This window comes from Drosophila sulfurigaster, chromosome 2R, assembly GCF_023558435.1.
Source record: "Drosophila sulfurigaster albostrigata strain 15112-1811.04 chromosome 2R, ASM2355843v2, whole genome shotgun sequence".
Lineage (NCBI taxonomy): Eukaryota > Metazoa > Arthropoda > Insecta > Diptera > Drosophilidae > Drosophila > Drosophila sulfurigaster.
In genome coordinates, this window is record NC_084882.1 from 14,651,068 (window position 1) to 14,663,544 (window position 12,477).

Here is a 12,477-nt window from a genome sequence, read left to right on the forward strand (position 1 = left end):
TCAATAATCCTCTTCTTCGCAATTTATACTAAGAGGGAATTTAAATCATCCAAATGGCAATGGGCTGCTGTTTGGTTAAAGTGGTTTTCTCCATCACGTTGCGTTCATCATGGCTGTGTTAACACTGCACTTTGTTCGCGGTTAAAATGTTGATTATATTAAAACTGTAATGTTTCTAGCTAATCGCATTACAACAAACAAAAAAAACGTCAAATTAATTACGTTTATAATCAAGTAGATAGTCGAATGCTTAACCAATTTTAATAAACTCACTAGTAATGATTATGCATTACCGCTAATCAACTCGATTATGAGGCTCGGCGTGTGTTCTGTCTACGCCTGCGATTATGGCAATGTGTGCGTGAAAATGCCACAATATGCTAATATGCTAATAAGACTGGTCGAGCCGTTTAATAAACATATGAACCGCACACGCATACGCATGTAGCACACACACCTACATATGATTGCTGTTATAGCAAGCAAATGTGTGAACAAATATTTACCAGGCCACAAAATCATTGCGCAAATATGCAAACTATGCGCGACAATGAAACATTTTGCATAAACAGTTGCAAAACTTTACAAGGCACCATTTGCACGGCCCAACGCGTTTCACACAAACATAAAACCTGAATAAGTCATGTCGACAAGCAGACACCCTATAGCTGCTGCTTTAACCTGCCTTTAATACCAACTCGACTGTTGCTGCATTTTTAAAGCATACTTCTAGGCTGCCACTAAAATCAATATTAGTTTGCTCGTTTGCTGCTATTTTAGCTTTCCGATGGAGTCTAATAATAGTGTATGCCATTAAGCTAAGGACAGTTTTGTTATCCTCTCGATGAGGCTTTACAAACAATTTGCAAACTCAGCTCTCTAGTCGGGGCACACATTACGTTTATAGCAGCAATACATGGCATCTCAGTTTATACACACACACTTTTTTTTATTTATATTTTTGTGGTAGGGCAAAAGTTGCAACAGCTAAAATCAACAGCAGTTACAGCAGTTTTTTGAAGAACCACATTTGGTGCAACAGTGCAGAGTGACAGAAAACCAACAGTTTGCTGTTGTTGTTGCAAGTGGAAAAGTTTAAAGTTGCTGTTTGTCTTCTTTTTCCTTTTTACTCTGCAACTCGACATTTATATTTTAAAAAGGTGTGAGTCGCATTGTGTTTGTATATACAACATATACCATAATCTAGAGGTTTGGGGAAAAACTCAATTTTGGCAAAAATAAATCACAGTCAGCGGATGGATGGAACCATCAAAGTTTGCAACCAGATTGCTAGTAATTGAAGATGAATCGTGAATGTGCGCCTGTGGGTTAGAGCATTAAAATAAATAATTTAGCATGCGTTAGATTTTAATTAAAAGCCATCTTGCCACAAACCGAAGCCGTTAGTCAAGAAGCCGCTCCATTGCATAGGGTTTGCCTTAACTTAAGTGTGATTAATGCTCAGCACGAGGTTCTATGAATACCAGGTATGCCTTCCACCTCCCCCTGCCATTCGACACACACACATCTACACATCAGAGATTTTGTGTGTATTTTTGGCAATCAAAAGTCTCGAGTCCTTTTAGTGGCAGCAAAGGGGTTTCAATTTGATTTAATGATGCCAGGACAAATTCAACGCGTTAGCGTCTAAACACAACACCACAGAAACACGTCACAGAGGTGGGACAAAAGTCAATTCCATCAGGTTCCGGATGCTGCATTGAATAACAACTAGTTTGGACCAGCAGCAACAGCAACAACAGCCAATAGAAGTGTCCTAGCAATAGGACGCAGGCCACTTAAACTTTTGTGGCGTTGACGACGGAGACGGCGACGGCGACGACGGATGTTGCGTTTCACAAATGCCACGGGCGAGGTTTTCATGTCAGCGTAAATTTCCGTTTCAGTGCCGCAAGTTCCTCACACACTCACACTCATGTAGTGGCCTATCTTTGCTTTCGTCTTTGCTCACATCATGTGTCTGTGGGTGTGTGTTTGGGTGCTTTGCTTTGTCCTGCAGGTGGTAGACTGTCAATGACTTCATGCATAATAATGAGCTCGAGCTCAAATAGCCTGCTGCTGTCCTGTCGCGTTGTGCCTTGTGTTTTAGCCCCGTCGCTGCTGCTGCTGCTCCTCAGAGAGACTCTTCTCCTTGGGGCGTCTCGAATCCTTTCGTCCGAATGCCTTTTGCCATTCAAGTTTTGGATTTATTGTACGATATTTCTGGCTGTGCATATAGACTTGACTCAAATATTGCCAGAGGCAATTGCTTGGCATCGCTTTGATCAAATTGTTCATGTTGTTTGCTTTGCATTTAGTGAAAATGTTTTCTTGATTTCTTGCCAATATTTGCTTTAGATGCATAACTTTATTATTTTGTCGGGCCAACTGCAGTTTTATTCTGCTGCCGTCTGCTGGGCTTTTTATAAGCAATCGCTCAAAATAAATGTCACAAAAATGCACTTTACTGTTATCAATTTCAATTAAAATGCAAATGTCTTAGCAGCTAGGGCAAGCAGCTGACATGCATGTAAATGCATTGTTGGGGACGTTATCTAATATTCATTTGCCTGTTGACAATACGTATTCATATCAAAAAACTTGGCTTATTTGATTAAATGCCACAAAACACATTTTGGGCAACGCAATTGCAATTAAATCTCAAATTCAATGAAATATTAAATTAACTTTTGCTTGGTCAAATCATAACACTGAGCGAAAATTTGTATTTCTTGTCTTCAAATTTATGGCTTGCCATCTGTCATTTGTGAAGCATTTGTGATGGGAACTACGAGTATGGCATATTTGTTCGAGGTGTAGTAAACTCAATTCGCTGTGTAGCCCACGCAAATTATCGCACAATTGGAATTAATGAGGGCTTTAATCAAATTTCTGCACACAGAATCACGTTCATTAATTTAGGACGCAATTATTATGATGCTGCTGCTCCAGCATCTTTGGAATGCCATCGCTCCGTCTTATTCGGAGCTCGGCTCGGCTCGGCTCAGCTTCACGCCACTTTATCAAACAAAACACACACACACAATCAGGCGAATAGAGGGCAAATTACTTTTCATTACAAGTGTAGAACATAGCCACCACTGACCACTGTGCAGCGTCGTGTGGCAGCGTGGCAAGTGTCAAGTGCCGGATCCGGCTTAGCTCGGGCATTTAAGCACAACTTCATCATCATTAGTAAGTAGTACTACACAATGCTAAAAAGGCTCTCATAATGCTGATTATGCCGCATAAATACAAACAAGCGCGCACACACCAAATATGTGTTTGTGTGCAGCAGAGTGTGTGTGTGTGACTCCTGCTGTGTAATGAAATCATATTGAGTGTAGATTAAATGGCGGCACGTCGTCATGTTGGCGCATAAAAATCCATTAGATGCGGAAATGTGCACAGACATACTATATATAGTGTGTGTGTATGTGTGTGTGTGTGTGCTCATGTATGCTAGCGACGAGGTTTAGCAATTATCGTAGTAGCAAATGTTTCGATAGCACACACTAAGTTCAGTCCCTCTCCATCGCAAGCACTTACAAGAGCCTTGACTTCGATATTTTTCGCCTCCCGTCGGCATAACATACACTTAACCCCCTACCTCAGAACTGAATGTGCTTAACCCAATTTTTGTTAATTTCTCTCTCGAGTAGCAAATGGCACAGAAATGCAAAACATTATCGCTCTGGCTGGTCGGGTCGTTGAGTTGACAATGCAACCGATTCATAGACGTAATTAGAGTGGAATATCCTGGAAATACTTAAAAACGTTTCCAAGTGTGTTTGCCTGGCGCTGGTAATAAACTGAAGATTTTGATTTAGTTTTCTTTTCATAGCCCTTCTTCTTTGTAAGTACAAAGTGTAGTCTCAAGCGACTGCTGCTGCAGCTGTGCTCCTGTGTGTGTGCGTGTGTGTGCAGATGACATTCATTTCTTCAGCAACAGACAAGGCAACTTCAACTATCAAAAGCCGTTCGTAGTGCGTTGTGCGCTGTGTGTGCGGCTTAGCAGATAAGACGCACATGTAGGGCTGCTGCATGAAGTCCTGGCGGATGCTTTCAAACTTTGTATGAACTACACTTACTTGGCTTCCTACTACCATCCCTTCATCCATCGTCTGCAGTCGAGAGCTGAGCAGAGCACACGGTTAGTCAATGAGAATCTGCATGCGGCATGCTGAAGGCTTGTCAAAGTTTTTGTGCGACAGAATTGCGAGTCAGTGAAGCGGCGCCACGACAGGAAAGTATTTCGCGCTAGCGACAAACAACTGTCACTATTTTCGCAAACTTGTCACGCCAATTATGTATGAGAGACAGAGAGAAAGAGAGAGCGAGCGAGACAACTTTGGCCGATGCATGACAGTAATGTGAGTTATGTCAGTTGCAAGTCAACGACCCATAGGATTACCCCCCCCTCTTTTACGACTCCCGACTCACGACCCCTAGATAACAATGCCCAATGTGTATTGAATACATACTGTGACTATTTTGTTGGACGTAGGCGTGTTGCTAATGTGCGGCACTCTAATGATATGTTGCGCATACGTCGCGTGTGCTGCCATGCAATAACTCAAAATCTTAGCGTCGTAAGCCAATTTTCGTTGATTTAGTTTATCACCAGCATTAGGCGGAGCATCAATACAAATGCCTGTGCGTCGGTTATTCCCATTTGGCCTTTCGCATCGCTATCTCTCCCTTCCCTCACTCCTCACTCTCCCCATCGAAGCCACTTTGATTCCATTTGTTGTCTCAATTCTCAGCAGTTCGCAGGGCTGAAGTTTGTCGACTCGCAGAGACAATTTGATTTATTGGCACAAATTGCCTTACATTACATTATCGCTTTGAGTTCCACTATACAAGTACTTTGGGGAAGCCTAGCCTGCTTTTGTGTGGCTCTGTGTGTACTGTGATTTGGCTGATAAGTTGCCACCGATTTACCTTAAGGCATCTGTCACTCCCTGTACCCTCAACTAATACCTGTTTCTCTCCTCTCTCACTCTCAACTGCATTTTTCAATTACTTGCAGCATATCTTTAGGAATTTACTGCAGAGCCAACGAGATTCGTATTCGTACTCGTATATTTGTCAAATAATTCCTAACGACTTTATTCAATTCTATTTGCATTTGGCTGACCCCGTAAAGACTCTCGTACACACACATACACACACATAGATCAAACACTCTGACAAATGGGCGAAAGAAATGTCGTTTGAAATAAGTGCACAAACATAAAAAGCATTTGCTTTAAAGCATTCTCCCGATGGGGACCGATTGCTGCCACCAAAAGCCATCTCTCGAGATTTGCAATTACGCGCGAGAGCAACGCGTGAAACTCGAAACGCCAACAAAGTGGACCCTTTTTGAAAAGCAGCAAGGGAGGGGAAGCGAACAACCCAATCTGACACCTAAATTGCGACAGGTGACAGCAGGAGATAGAGGGGACCCGATTTGCTTGATTTGGGTAGCGTTTGGATTCGAATCGTTCGCATTTTTTTGTGAAAACCCCTTTAATTGAAATTCAAATTGAAATTGAAGCTCGAGTTTCAGCTTAGATTCCAGCACGCGTCTCGCTAATTATGTTGTCTATGCATTAAATCGCAGTTCATAAATGCAATCGGGTTAATTTCAATTTAAATGCTGTCAAAGCTAATTCAAATTAACTTTATGCCAGCATTAAAAAGTAATTGAAAAAATATACACAATAAAAAAATGATTTTGCAGATTTTAGCTACAAATATTTTAATGACTCAAAATATGTCACAATTGTTATAGAAAATGCATAGAAAATCTAAATTCACTTTCAAATTAGATTCAATTGTTAGCAGCAAATTCAATTAGGTCAACCGCATATAAAGATGAGCTATCCTTGAATTGAAATTTTGTGTAGAAAATACAAACTGTGCGCAATCTTTAATGCAGCTCAAATAATTGTTTTAAATGTTTGGTAATTTAATTAAATAACTAAACTAATTATGCAACTATTACGCACAAGTGTTTTTTATTTTACATATTTATCAGCACACACTTCATGCAATTTAATAATGCAAATTATAATTGCGAGTGTGAGCTGACCGAAGAACTCTTAAAAGCTAGAGAGCTTTGCGGTTGCTCTAGAAAATACTTTTGTGAATTTGAAAGCAATTCGGCGCACTTAATGCATTTCTGGCAACAGAGAATAATGCTGCAGTCGCCTCTTTGCAGCAGTTAACAACATTTTTGCGGTACAAAATGACCAAAAGTTTCCATTCTGGCCACAAGGAGTGCAAAATGTGCAGAATTTGTTGTTGGTCTACTGGAAAAAGTAAAAAGCCATGGAATGTTAAAGGAGTAAAAGCCAAGCGGCCGACCAAACAACAGCAAGTCATCAAGTTATTTCAGAGAATTCTCATTCATTAATTGTGGCTGGCATAATGGAAAGCAATAAATTCGTATCGAATATCTTCTGCTGCTGCTGCTGCTGTTGTTGGGGCTGTTTGCCATTAAAGCGTTAAACAGAATTCACCTGGTTGGCGCCAATTAAGTTTCAGCACGTTTCATGCATGTATGCGAAAAGTTTTCGCACCAAATGAAGCGAGGGTCAAGTAAAAGAGGCCACTGCCATGGCCAAGCACACTCATACACACACAGATACAGACTGTTGGGTCATAAGTCGAAAGGTTGAATCGACAGCAGGAAGTTCATTAAATACGACTAACTTTTTTGTTCTTTTCGACAGTTTTGTGTTAACGATGTGAGAGTCTCTCCGTTGTTAAACACTTGAGCAGCCAGCCAATGAATCACATTATCAAAATTGAGGCATCTTTAAGTTCAGTGTTATCCAGTTATCCTCTCGATTTAAGCGTTTGCCACACGCGTTTGTTCGCGCACATTGGCATTGCATTCAAATTGATTTCGATGCGCCACGTTGCGATGCGATGCGATACGTTTCGCATTGTTTCGCAGAGCAATGCAATTAATTTGAACCCTAATTGAATTTTTGTTTGATTTGAGTTGATATCAATTCTCAACGCTCAAACGCTCAGCGCTCAGCGCTTCAACTGCAGGCAACTCTTCAAACACTCTGCAGTTATTTAGAAAATTCAATTTACTTTCACCAGCCAGCGATTGTTTTTGTGTGCCAGTTACCAGTTACCAGTTTGATGCTTCTGGAACGCAATCAAATTGCCGCAACAAATAATTTGCAGCGAGCATCGTTTGTTGCACTCAACTGTACGTAATACAGATTGCCGCAAAATTAGCTGCTGGCAACTGGTGAGCATAAATGGAATGTTCAAATTACTAGATCACCTTTGACTTTTAGGCTGCAAAACCTTTTAGCCACGCCGTCGCCGTCAATGAAGCTTGGCTGCAAACGCTCTTTCAGTGCAGTTGTCAAGTTTGCTGAGTTGTCGAGTTGCCCAGCTGCCCAGTTGCCAAGTTGCTTAGGTGATCAGGTGAGCTAAGCCACAATCAAGGACGAAAGCTCACTTCAAATGCTGATTGAAAATCAATTGAAAGCCATGACGATGCACTTACCATTCGCCTGCCTTATGAGCGTGTCTAATGCGTTCTCTACCTCTTAGGTTCTGCTTTCAAATTGTGGGCGTGGCTTAAGGTGGGCGCTTAAAGCATTCAGGCATCAATTTGACCCTTATGACTGAGTGTTGTTGCAATTGCAGCAGCTGAACATGTTGCATTTAATGTTGCCGCTTGTAATTCCACATGTTTTACAATGCAACAACACACCGACAGACGTAGACAGGGACTGACACAGTGAAAGACGCAAGTTTCGGAATTTCGAAAAAATTATAGTTATGCAACGAGAGAGAGAAAAAACAAGTAGAAAGCTACAGTCGAGTGTACTCGCACTCAAAATATTATACTGCAAAATACTTTGTTGCACGCATTAGTTTCGGAATTTGTTATGCAACGAGAAGATTTTCAGGAATCATAACTACTATAGTAATTATTGTATATACCAAAATTCGCAACTCTAGCTTTACAATTACGCTTGTTATTCGATTTTTCAACAGCTTGAATTCCATGCAAATATTTGCAGTGTCGAAGGGAAGCGGTGGCAGCAACAAATTCAACAGACCCTAACAGAGCAAAGCCGAGCAGAGCAGACGCCCCCTCTGGCCATATGAAACTTGCACAGATGACACTTTATGCAAATAGATTCAAAATTAGTTTCCATTTTGGGTATATTTTTTTGTTATTGTTGCTACTGCTGCTGCTACTACTGTGGCAAAATCAGTGCAAACAGAGAGCAGATTCTGAACACTGAACCGGCTGCAGCTGGCGGCATTCACTTTGATTACACAAAACTTGTGGACAAGCATAAAAATGAAATACAAAAGATAATACTCGTAATACACGCGCTATGATAAACTTGTCCTATCTACGAACAGATTTCCATTGCAATCAGTTCGATTAGCAGCCGATTGTGCACCCCAACTCTTCACTCTCCAGTGAAATGGACGCAATAAATCGCTTGCTTGGTGACAGAATCAGAATTAGTACACGAAACCAATGTAACACACAGCGTCACAGAACAACGGCAATTACAAGCGAGCTGCTGGATTCATGTTTCACCGCCATTTTCGTAATTACACAAATGACACAACGCACACACATACACACACACACACACAGACTCGCACACTTACAATCATGTTCACACATTCACACATTCGCACATTCACGTCTGCGACTATGGCATCTAATTGCCTGCGTTAAAGTTCTTCTTTGGCGTTGCCCAAATGCAGTTCACATGTCATTGCAGCGTCCATCCGCGGGGCGTCTGAAGGCAAAGTGCGCCTAATATGCTGCTCTTTTCGCTGTCAGTATAAATGTCACGATTCCAAGATACCCATTAAACAATTGATAGGGTAGAGAGAGGAAATGTGTCATTAAAAGTATCAAACTTATATTAAAAGAGAATGTTTTGTACGAACAACTTGTCTCACTCTTTATTTGAAATTAAGTATACGCCCAGCCATTCCTCAGAAATATACCCCTTAACCCGACTTGATTGCAGGGTATGCGAAACAGCAACGGTAACAGCTACACAAAATTCTAATTAAGTCATAGGGTTTTGTGTTTCCACAGCCGCGGGCGCTTTGTGTTGCGAATTTTCGTGTCGGCTTGGAAAATTTGCCATAAAACAGCAGTTACAAAAAAAGCAAGCACAATGGGAACTATGAAAAAGGCCAAAGGCAGACAGACGGATTGCTGGCTAGTCGGCAACAGAGGCAAACGGCGTCGACGGCGAGCCAAAAGTAAAAGCAAAAGCTGGAAACAGAAGCAGATGCAGAAGCTGAAGCAGAAACAGACGCAGGAAACGCAACGCAACTGTTCAAAAAGTGGCGCAGATTTTTGATGGCGTCGAGAAGAGCTCCATTTGAAAGTCCAAGTTTTCATGTTTGCTTTTGCCATAGCACCGGACACGCCACGCCACGCTCTGCCTCTTCCTTATCCCTTTTTTTTGCCACCGTGCCACCGTGCCACCATGCCACAGCTCAGGGCTTCTAGCTCGAGCTCGAGCTTGAGACCACACAACGACCTTTGTGCCCGTGTCGCTTTTGTTGGCGGCCCCTTTTTCGGGCTTTGTTTTGTTTTTGTTGTCGGCGCAGCTAATTAAAAATTTTGTTAAGTGTAATATGTAGGCAAATTTCAACGTCGTTTTTCGTTTTTTGCTATTCGCATTTTGTGTTGTATTCACATAAATAACTCCAAGCATTTTACCTGGTTACATGCTGTTGCCTCTCGCCTTTCGCCTTGCCTCACCTCGTCTGGTCTGGTCTGGTTCACACAAATTTTGAGGGACATTAAACGCATTAATGTCGAGAACGAACCTTTTATGATTGCTCAGTCGGCCAGCACAAGAATCGTTCGCTATGTCAGATATGCCAACGCACTCCAAGCACTTTCTTTGTCTGACCTTGTGACGTTCCAGACTCGCCGAATGCGGCACAATTAGCTGCACAACTTCGCCTTAAGATTAATGGCACTTTATGGCAAAAACGTCCTCCTTATTGGTTGTACCCACCTCCCTCCTCTCCATCCTCCCAACAAGATCCACTTCACTTTAACTAAGGCCACAGCCGTCGGCTGGGTTGTCGTGTCAATAAATGGTTTGTTGTTGCTGTGTGTTGTGTAAATAAAAATAATAAATGATGTCGCTGCTGTCCCCCATCCCGGCATCCTATGAAAAGTTGCCAAGAAAACGGCAAGTAATTAGGCGCATAAATTTTATGACAACTGACAATGGCACACTTTGCCGTCACACACATACATACACACAGCTTTAATGCAGTAGCTTAAATAATATTCAATAAGAAATTCGTTACTGAAAACATTGTTGAATTCAGAGTGATTTGCATTAGCATTACGATGCTGGCCCTGTTTGTCTGCCCGGCTGAGCAGCAAATTTGATATGTTGTGTGCCCCGAGGCGCATGCTACATGCACTTGCCACAACCCATGTCGAGATTGAGGCATCCTTTCCTGCGCGCCCCGAAGAACTTTGTTGTGTGTTTGTTTGTGAAGTGAAGTCGTCAGTTGTCATTGGGCGCACGTGTTGCCCACTTTTGGCCGGAGGCTAATTATCGGACTAATGGGCAGCCCGGAAAGACAGAAAGACAGAGAGCAACGCAGAGAGCGGAAAAGGCCAACAAAGCAAAGGCCATTCGAATAAACGCATCAAGAGATTAAAACTTTAAATGCTTTGCCTATAAATGGTAAGGGTCGCGATGTTATCGCCTTTCCAAAGGTTACCCATTAATTTCATTTTGTTGCGCATTTAACTTCAATTGATTGTTATTTTCAGTCAAGACAAGTAAGAAACCTGCAGTCGAGTGTGCTCGATTCTGAAATACGCTCTACCCATTTTCAATAAAAGCAAAAACAAGGTGTTATCATTCCAAAAATATACCAAATCATTATGCCGAATACTTAAATATACCAAAGGTGTTATAACAAAAAAGACAAAAATATGCTGTAGGCTATATAGCGAAAATTTTTAAAGTATACTACAGATTTTATACTTTAGACTGAAGATATACTTTATACTGAAAAATACTAAATATACCCTAGGCTTTATTTGGTATATCGACACACTATTATATTCAAAATGTACCAGAGACTTTAAAATTTACAAGATTGTCAGCCGGACATTCAGACATGAGTATATTGTCGCTGCTGTTGATGCTGATCAACAATGTACTTAATGGGGACCGAGATGTTTTCTTTAATCTGTGATATGCATTTCCTATAATACCCTTCTACTCTACGGGTAATGGCTATAAAAATTGAGACGCATTTGCGCTTCGCATTGTTATTTGGTTTACTGATAATTTTCTATAATTTTTGTTGCGCCCTGCACATGAACCGCACTGAGACAGCTGAGAGCTAAATGGAGAAGTGAAGCGTGGGTGTGTGTGTGTGTGTGAGGCAGGCATAAATAATTGCCGCTGACAGTTTGATAAATGAGTTTTCAGCCGAGTTAATGAAACTAAAACACGGCACATGAGTTGCCTGCCAGCCAGCCAACTTGCTTACTTGCCTGCCTCTGCCTGTCCAATGTTGTGTTTGCTCTTGTAAATCCATACAACGGTGTTGCTGTTGTTGTGCTGTGCTTTTAAATTAAGATAATGCATCGAGTGAAGCGCCACGGTGCGTATGAGTAACGCAATTTCCGGGGGGCCCTAGCAGTTGCTGTCGCTGTCGATGTTGCTCTTGCCACTGCCATTTGCCAGTGGCTACACGGATAATGCCGTAGGATACCCCACAGCAGCAGTCATTTTGTTTGCTTCTCTCCCTTGGCATATGGCAAGCTTTTAGCAACAATTTTGCCAGCTAATGCGAATGATAAGCGCACATAAAATATTCGCAGCCATTAGCGAGCTGCATTTGCGCATTTTTCAACTGAGCCTGCATAGAAATGTTTCGTTACGTTACGTTTCGTTTCGCCGGGCTCTTACAGTCAGCCATTGAGTCCCTCAGCTTGCGCTTCTATTCCCAGTCATATAATGACACAAATACGAAACGAAACGCGAAAAAAAAAGAGAAATGAGCGCCAGCAGCCTGACAAGTTCTGCAACGAAACGAAAGCTTAGAGTGCTCGATTTTTGCGACTTGGCCACGCCCATGCAGTTTAGCATAGCCGCCGCCGCCCACAAATCCGATTTCATTATGCAAAACGTGCGGCGAATTAAAATTAGATTTTGCACAACGACCAACTTCAATGGCGACGTTTGCATTTAGTCGCAAGATGAAGGCTCCATTAGCGGGCACACATTGTGCGTGCTGCAGTTGCAAAGAGGCATGCAACATGCAAGGCACAAATATGCAAGACTGTTTGTGTGAGTGTATGATTGTATGCTTGTAATTTAATGCATGCGCATTTGAGAGATTTGCGCATTATCTCTGACGTTAGACTAAGGGAAACCTATGCGGCGTATGCGCAATTTGATGCCTGCGTGTGCCACT